We start from the raw sequence: 9,819 nt of genomic DNA on the forward strand, positions 1-9,819 counted from the left end.
GATAAACTTCTGATGAACATAGGACTAGATGGACCAATGCTGTCAAGAGGCAGAGTTCTTACAGAATTTTTTGCACCTCCTAAAGCTGAAAGCTTTTGGGTTTGTATAGCCAAGGACCAACAACTGTGACAAAAAAAATCAAAGCCTAATCTAATGAGAAACACATGGAATTGCATAAATTAGTAGCTAATTGGCATTTAGATGTTATAAGAAAACATTAAATCATCTGTTATTGTTATAAAAAGGAGCAGTGACAATTTACAGCAGAATCTAAATGAATTAAATTAGCACAATTGCTGCGTATAAACAAGAATCACAGCAAATGAACATATTCTCTAGGTCTGTGTGAGCAATTAAACCCAACTGAAGCAGTACTGTAGCAAACTGATTTTAAAAAAGTCATAGAGAAAAAGGAATCAATGAATCTTAACTTTTAATATATAATTAGAATTTGACTACTTAATTAGGTTTGGAGTATTTTTTCTCATTAAAAGACTTGTGTTTAATGTTTTTGTTTCTTTCTAACCTTCTATTTATATAGGGTATCAAATATTCACTTATGTTTACTTTTTTGAAGGTAGCTCACCTCTAGCAGTTTTTTGATGACTTAGTAAAGGGTATTGGAAGTATTTTTTACTATGTTTGTTAATGCATAGGTGTTCAGAGGGGAATTTAACATATTAATGTTAAATCTCTTTTAACAAAAAATAAATGTATATGTTTTGAATTGAAAAGAGTTGTCTTTGATTAATTGGGGCACTCTGCTTAATATGTGATGCTGAGATCCCCCACTTTTGTCAAAGATAATTATTTGGCAAAAGAAAAAAAGACTGTGAAATACTAAAACAAATGGATACCCCAGTTCTTTCAGTTTTCCACAAAAATAGAGGGAAAAAATGCATTGTCATTTGGACAGATTTTATCTCCATACAGAATGCTTCTTAAATTGATCTAAATTGATCTGAATAAAATAAAAATTCAAATACTGTAGCTAGTTTTGGAAAGAACAGTTCCAAAGTACTAGGGATCTAAGCTACCCTTTATAAAAATCTAAAAATATATCAAGAAATGGAAAGTTTTCTGAAGAGTTCTTAAATATTTTAGAAGGGATATAATTGTCTCATATCTACTACACCCATAATCATCTATAACTATCATAACAGATATAAACACAGGCAAGGCCTTTCAACGTTTACTCTGTTAAACAAATTATACTTTCCTGTATAAGTTACCCTACCAACTTTTTCCTCCCTATTTCTTTTCTCTGAAACATCACCCTATTTTTAATCAGGACGATACAGGTGTCAGCTCGCACTGACTTTGGAAATGAAGATGTTTGCTATACATGCAATTAGTCCATTAACTCTAAACCATGCTATTTTACCCAGGGGTGGCCAAGAGGTTAGAGGGAGAGAATATCACTCTCTCTCTCAGCATTAACAAATCCATTCTGAAAGGGACACTCCTCATCTCATTTATAAGACACATGGTCCCATAAAGCCAAGATTTATAAGGCCGTATAAATTATGTGTACATGTCAACGAAACAAAAGCAGTCTCTGTCAGCATCGTGGTGTGCTTTTCATCACTTAACAAAAAAGAAAGCAACATGCAATTTTCAAAAGGTCTCCTTTCATCACCTGGAAACATCTACAGGATAAACTGAAAACAGAAGCAAAGTTGTTATGCTATCTGAATATACCCACTGGGCTTATGGCTAGACAAGAACACCAAGGAGAGTGGGGGGAATCAAGAAAAGAATTAGAACTTTGCTGTTTGTTTGAAATTTGTAAAAAGCTAGTTCTTAAATGCCAAGTTAATGGGTGCACAACTATGCCATATTACAGAATTAAGATATTTTGCAATTTACAAGTGTGAAGTAAAATGTGTATTTATTGGTAAAAATCACAATTCCACAGATTCCTTCAAGTAAAGGGACAGTCTTAATGCAGTCAATGAGTGTAAGATCTATCTCACATTTGATTGATTTTGTATTTCTGCTGGCCTTTCTACGTGAACGAAGGAGCTACAAACAGCTAATAAGTATGAGCATTACCCATTACAACCCGTGATGAAATTATTATGAGGATTTAGCTTCATATTGATCCTTCAAGTCTGCACTGCTCATGGTTGCTATTTAGTATGGGGTTATATCTATGTATTGATCCTGGGAGAAATTAGTTATAAATAAAGGTTACTGGGATTTTCATTTAAATTATTTTGTTGGAAAAAACACTATTAAGTCAATGGAAAATTTCTTAAGTTTGGTTAAAAAAAGCCCAACAACACAAAAAAAACCACCCTCAAAATATATTCTGGACCTTCATGAAAAGACAAAATCTCAATTGTAGTAAGATCTATGAAAAATGGGACCCAAAAAGTACCCTACATTTAAGACAATTTTTTTTCCTTCACCAAAAAGACACCACCTCAAGAAAACAACCATCACCAGATTAAAACCCCAAATCAAACTCATAACCCAACAAAACCCGAAACACATTCCCAAAATCATTACAGTTCAAGATGTGTAACTACAGGTAAGTAGGTTTTGTATACCTACTAATACCATTAGTACTTCACTATGATAAAACTGGTAGTATTAAACATGGTTCTGACCTCTCTGATGCAAGGCCCCTTCTAAGTAGTGATTTTGTCTTCAGTAAGTGGAATCCTGAACAAACTGAAAACCAGGCCACTCTTAATCAGCTTCAGTGAGTCAAGACTAATCTTTTCTGTCTTCACACAAATGAAATATCCAGTGGTGTGTACAAGTGCTAAACACAGTCTGGCTCTGCATGCTTCTGTCAGAGCTAATCGCTCTGTGAGATACTAGAAGTGGAAGAAACTTTGGGGAGCCACATGCAAAGAACAGTTGGTTGATAAGACTAGCTTTCAGGGGCAGTAAAAGCAAAGAAAGGATTTCCTGTTTGATAACAGAAGAGATAATGAAACTCTGAATAAACTGATAGTATGTCAGCAAAAACTCAAGAAAATACTTTTCTGTGTTTTTAACAGTATTTTTTGTTGTCTCTACAACACGCTCAGAGAGGCACCTCATACAAATGTCCAAATAAGTCACATTTTCATTTCTCTTAGGTTTGCTCAATCTTAAGAATTCGTCACCAGCTTTCCAGTGCAAATTGCAAAGAGATATTCTCTACTTAAAATGAAATACTTCAGACAGTATTTTCCTATAGAATACCTAGGTATTTCATAGGAAAAATAAATGAAGGTGCTTATTTTTTGCGCATTTCTACATATCATGCCAGTTAGTGGCCACTGAAATACATCAGTCAATCCATTGATCCAAATAATATCAAAACAATGAGAGATGATGTGAAAGGAACATAAACTAACCCGTCTGAAATGCTGGGCTGAATAGCTGGCTTTCAATTAAGCTTAACATCATAAGAAATATGCCTATTAGCCTAAAATCATTACTTTTACAGTTCTGCTTTCATCATGTCAGCTACAATGATAACTTCTAGGCAAGGATAAAGCAAGAATATATTAAATGTGTTTATGCTTAAATGAGCTGCGATCAGATAGAAAACAACACTTTTCATAAAGGAAATCTATTGCTGCTAACACACATTGATGAGCTGCAACTTAGCATTCAGGAAAAAGATGTTTTTCAAGTCTTTCAGCTTGTTGTACTGAAGCTTTCCCAACAAACAGTTATTTATTCCAAGATACCTTGACCCAGCAAAGTATTCATTCCTGAACACATTTCTAAGCATATGAGCATCCTCAGTGAAGCTGACAGATCTACTTATTGCGTTGTTGGCTTAGATATAAACTTCCACTCCAGCACACTTTTGGATCAGACCCTATGAGGTGCAAAGAATGCTTACTAGCTATAATATTAATTGAGACACACAGGAATTGTAACCTCTCAGCACCTCTCCATATGTTATGACGTCATTTAGGGCTTCTAATCAGTTGCCAAACATTTACTTAGCTGTTAGAACAATCTAAGTTAATGTGTAACAACTGCAACAAATGCTGAAAATAATGTATTTCAAGAACATAGCTGTAAATCTCTAAGAAGTTTAAAATCTCTACAAAAATTCTATATAAAAAGTGTAGTCACAGTTCTATAAATATTACTCTATAAGTCATTTAAATTTAATTTAGAGTTTAATAAACCTTGAATTTTTATTTGGGTTTTTCTCAGGTCTTCTCATACAAACCAAACAGGAAAAAATATATCTGCAGTATAAAGGTTTCCTTTTTTTATCATTATCTGAGATTATTACTGACACACACTGAGAAAATGATACAGTATTTTCTTTATCTACAAAACTGTAAACCAAATTTGTTGCTGTTGAGATGCAGATAAAAGATTGGACTGGTTTAGGCTAGGCTAGAGATAATTTTCTTCACACTACCTGATGTGGGGCTGTTCTTTGGATTTGTGCTGAAAACAGTGTTGATAATTCAGGGATGCTTTTGTTACTCCTGAGTAGGGCTTGCACAGATCCAAGGCCTTTCTGCCCCTCACCCCACCCCACCAGGGAGGAGGTTTGGGGTGCTCAAGGAGCTGGGAGGGGACACATTAAGGACAGCTGACCCTCACTAAACAAAGGGATATTCCAGACCATATGGCATCATGCTCAGCATATACAGCTAAGGGAAAGACAGAGGGGACATTTGAAGTGATGGTGTTTGTATACCAAAGTAACCACTATGTGTGATGGAACTCAGCTTTCCTGGGAATGACTGAACACCTGCCAGTCCACAGGAAGTGGTGAATGAATTTCTTGTTTTGCTTGCATGCCCAGCTTTTGCTTTACCTATTAAACTGTCTTAATCTCAACCTATGAATTCTCTCACTTTCACTCTTCTGATCCTCTCCCCCATCCCACTGCAGGAGTGTGAGTGAGCTGTGGTGTGGGGCTTAGTGGCCATCTGGGATTATACCACGATAAAGGTCCAAGTAAATACACATTAATCCTTTGAAAAACAGGACAAGGAATAGCAAGTTTGTTGTTGCCTTCCAAAGGTGACTGCATTCAAGTTCTGTTTGAATTCTGAAACAGTTTTCACATGCCTAACACTGTATTGTAAGTATTTAGAACCACAAAACCCTGCTGCTGGTATAAAAAACCCATGAAGTATCATACAAGAGTAGATCCTGGTAATTTATTTTGCTACATGCCAGTGATGGGCAGCAGATGTAGCTGCTGACCTTCAAGCGAATGCACTTATACTAATACCTTAATACAGATACTCCTTACAAAATTTATTTATTTCTCTGAGTACATGGCATTTAATTTTGGGTTTTCAGGCTGAAATTAGTACCAGTTGAATGATGGCCTTAAATCAGTTAACTCAGGAAGGCTACCCCTGTCACCATGGCAGCATGGCCCTACGAACAGTTGTAAACTCATCAGAGGACATGAGCAAACACTCAGGAGCATGGTTATTTCAGTGTTACACTGCTATGGTTACCTGAACTAGCACAGCAAAACCTGCTATGGGTAAACCCCTGCAGTGATAAGAGTCTTGTGAAGAAGCTCATCCTATAAATCCATTCTTCATTGGGATTTCCAGTTGAAATACCATCTGCAAGTTATCCAAGCTACAGCCCACAAGACATTTTCTGTCTGCCAGAACAAACTGTGGATCTTGTAGCCTGTTCTCAGCTTCTGCCAATCTTCAGGCCACTGTACCTTTTCCACACCTTGTGAAAACTATAACCACCATAAAACAGAAGGAAAAACAAAACGCCTCTCAGAAAAGAAAGCAGAAGCAAGATACTGCTGACACAAAACCCATTCATTCAGCTGGTATTCTCCATCCTGATCCTTCCCAAGAGTGAAGACAACCAGGAAAAGGCTGCATTAGATGCCTGGACAGTGGTAGAACACATTTGTGGCCACTTTCACTAAAGCACTGCCATGCAGCTCTGACAGCCAGGACATGCTACTGTGCTGGGAAGGACTATGGACTGGCCAAAGGAAGATTTCTGATCTCCATACTTTGTGGAAATGAAAAACTGTGGTTTACTACCTATCAGCATCACAATATACACTTGAACCATGACATTCATGCTGCGATTTTACCGTCCTGCATGTATCATGCTGGAAAACCATGAAGGCAATTAATTCCGCTAAAAAGGTACAAATCACTTTGGCTCCAAGTGTATCCTGTAAGCCTAGTGCTAGTAATCTACTACTCACCTTAGCAGCTCATTAAAAACAAAAAGAAAAAAAGTAAAAAAACCCCAACCAAACAAAAAACCCCTCCAAACAAACAAAAAGCCACAACAAAAACCAACAAACAAAATAATGACAAAAAACCCCTACAAAACCCCCAAAACAAACAAACAAAACTCCCATCAAACCAAATTTAAAAAAAAAAAAAAAGAGGGGAAAAAAAGTAGTTGTGGTATGCATACATATGCACAATAACGTCCAAATATGAAGGCCAATTTTCGAAGGTACATCAGAAGTCAACCCCCAGTGGAATGTACTTCTACAATTACTTTCAAGTTCAACTTCTTTTCAACAAAAAGCTCTTCTTGAAAATGTTAAACAATACACAGCTTTTTTCATGAGCATTAGAAACATCATTTCAGGCAAGTTTATTTTTTGGGAGAAAACATTATGTGTATAAAAATGGGAAACAAATGAGATGATCATCTTTAGCAATTTATCAAGACTTAGCAACACAACTTGAATTTAAGCTGTGCAATACCAGTCCACAAAACTAAAATAAATTAAGCATGATCTAAAGTTACATAGCTAAGAAATTTGAGGAAATTAGTAATTGCATTCCTTGATGCCCTACACCTATTTATTGTATCAGCTTGAAGGACAAAAGCCTAAGTTGGTTGACTAACAAATTTTCTAGGATACATTCATCCCACTATACTCTTATAACTCCTTATATCCAATCTGAAATCTAATGCAAGTGGTCCTAGCTGTCTATGATGCAAATATGGAGTAGGCATGTTAATAACACTGGTCCAAAAATTGAGAGGACTCTCTTGTCTCCATTTTGAAAAAGTTTGTTCTTCATTTGATTTGATGCATGAAAGTTCACTGAGCGTGTAAATTTTTGCAATATGAGGTTATAATTTTGGAATAAATTTCATTACACTGTTATTGAGAAAAACTGCATACCAATTTCTCACATTAATAAAAAGCAAGTTTTAACTGAACAGAAAATAGGATTTACCACCCTGTAATCCAGTTTAAAGAAATACACCAGTTTATGATTGGAATACACAACCACACAGAAGCAACTATTACCTAATGGAAGAACTCTTCAAAATGAACAAAATTTTGCACCTGATACATTAGCATCTTCACCTCTGCATCTAGAATAACATCATCTTTGTGTTTTTAACAGATTCAAATGCTGCCATGAGAAATAAGTTGAACAGAGCAGGAATACATATTTTGTTAAATAGCACATTTCTAAAGGAAAGTTCATCAGCATCTCTGGTAACAGACATTTATTAATATTTTGTAGAAATTTGCAAGCTGAAAATACTTACTAGCCTCAAAAGCAAATAAAAACACTGCCAGTTTCAGCTGAGGGTTTCTGAAGCGGTGATGCAATGCATCTCATGAACTGCACTTCCTGACAACAGCTAAGTTATGCACATAACCTAACGTAACCTCTCTTCCATGAAGCATGTATTTTGTCTGAGGGTTGATGGTTTGGGCTGCTGTTTTGTTTCCTGGATTCAACTATTTTTGAGGGAGTACGGTATCCATTACTAAACTTTGATGAGTCTGGAGTCTCAAGATCTTCTTTGAGGGTTTAACACAGTAATTCTTGTGGTGAACACTGAGATCAACAAAATTCACTTTTGAGCTTTGCTTTGTGCCTTTTATTCATGTTAGACAAGATTATTATTTAATATATATATTGCAGAAGCAAGACTAGTCCTTCACTGCTTCAGCTTCTACAGGATATTCCTTCACCATATCCTGTACCTACCGTCAGGCTTTGAAAATATTTCCACTACATCATCCCTGTTAAATTAGTCTTTGGTCTTTCCATTGATAAAGAACTTTCTACTAAAAAAAAAAAAAAAAACAAACAAAAAACCAACCATACAAAAAAAAAACCCCAAAACCAACCAAAAAACGACAGGACTTTATGTGGTATAGCTGTAAGTGTTGTACAGCCAGTAATCACCTTACTGGATTAGAAGGGGGTGACAGATTACAGTGCTCTGTCTTATAGTAGGATTTTTCCTCAAAATTTCCCACCTTTCCTATCAGCACAGCTTCAACAGGGGGAGAAATGGTAAGATCATTAGTGTATGAGATCCACAGCAAGCACTGATCACAGCAGTCACCCAGCAAGGGCAGCAGTTAAAGCACTGAGATCTTCTCCGAGGCAATCTCTTCAGTTTGTCAGACTTTGTTACCACAGCACGTTACTCAATTATCCAGCATATGTAATTAAAAAAAGGTGCTGGCACAGAAAGCTCTCATAAGCCCACAATGTAAAGCTTATACCTTGAAAATCTGTTATTATTTAGAAGCATGCAACATCTAGAAAAGCTAGCAAAAAGGCTAGTAATCACGTAGGTGCTGTTATCCTAACTAAGAGTAAACACCACAAAACTTTTCCAATAAACAAAACTATATATAATTAAACCAGAAAACATTAGCCTTTCCCACACAAACAACATTGGAATTCAATGAGAAATCCACCATTTCCCTAAATATGAGCTTGACTTTCTTGCCTCCATTCTCTTCCTTGTGTTCGTATATTTAATTTGAATGTATGCTTGCAATTCCTTCTGTTCAGCTTGTCTGATGGTCAGAAAAGTAGACAAATCATAGATACCTTCTCTGCTTCTGCACCGCTCACCAGCTGTGTTGGCCACAGCAAACCTGACCTTTCTGATCACAGCAGATAAAGAAATAATTCAGATAGGAAATGTTGAAAAGGCAGTATCACAGCCCAGACGTTGATGAAGAGCAAGGCAGCACTGCAGTCTTTGTGCCAGGAGACAAAGTTCAGAGGACTGGACTAAGTAAGTCCAAACCCTCATAAGAAAACCCTTACATACAGCACACATTTCACCTGGTTGCAAGATGGTGGCCAGGCTCGCAGAGGGTTAACATTAATGGTGACAACTACTTGGAATACTAAAACATTACATCACACTAGACTCCCTGATGAGAATTTGTGCTCACTCTTGCTACAGAGCCGCTTCATGAGACACCATATCCCTAATGGTAACACGCAAGTAACATAGAAAAAGGATCTACTGAAGCTGCAACCCAATTTTACTACCTGAAGTCAAAAGTATAAATATGCAAAGAGCTGGAGGTTAATTTGAAATTCTCTTTCAAGTTATCACTCAGCCAAACTCTACAGATATTTGCCAAGCCTGTCCTAACACCCCCTGCATTAAATTTTTACTGTGGCTAGTGGCTGCCCAAATCCAAAACAGAAGATCAGTTATGTAGAAAATTACCTCCAGGAAGTTAACTTTTTCTGTCAGAAAAGCATACAGAAATTTGTACAAGTAAATGGATAGATTTAGGTAAGACCAATAATTTTCCAGCTGCATGCGAAGCTCTAAAACTTGGAGTTTAGGACAAAAATATATCTGTATGTCTTTCGTGAAATTTCCCTTGTAAATATAAAGAGTAACTTCAACGTTAAATACTGCTGTAAGCACTTCTCTTTCCTAAATGTGTATGTTGAAGCTGCAGCAGAAAGGTACAAATACATTTGCCTTATTTACGTGATAACTGATGAGGGTTTTCTTTATAACATGAAAAATATACTTCTAAAAATACTTTCCCTGCTGAAACCTAGGGCATGAAAGGACTGGATA

This window comes from Coloeus monedula (assembly GCF_965178545.1).
Source record: "Coloeus monedula genome assembly, chromosome: 5".
Classification (NCBI taxonomy): Eukaryota; Metazoa; Chordata; class Aves; order Passeriformes; family Corvidae; genus Coloeus; species Coloeus monedula.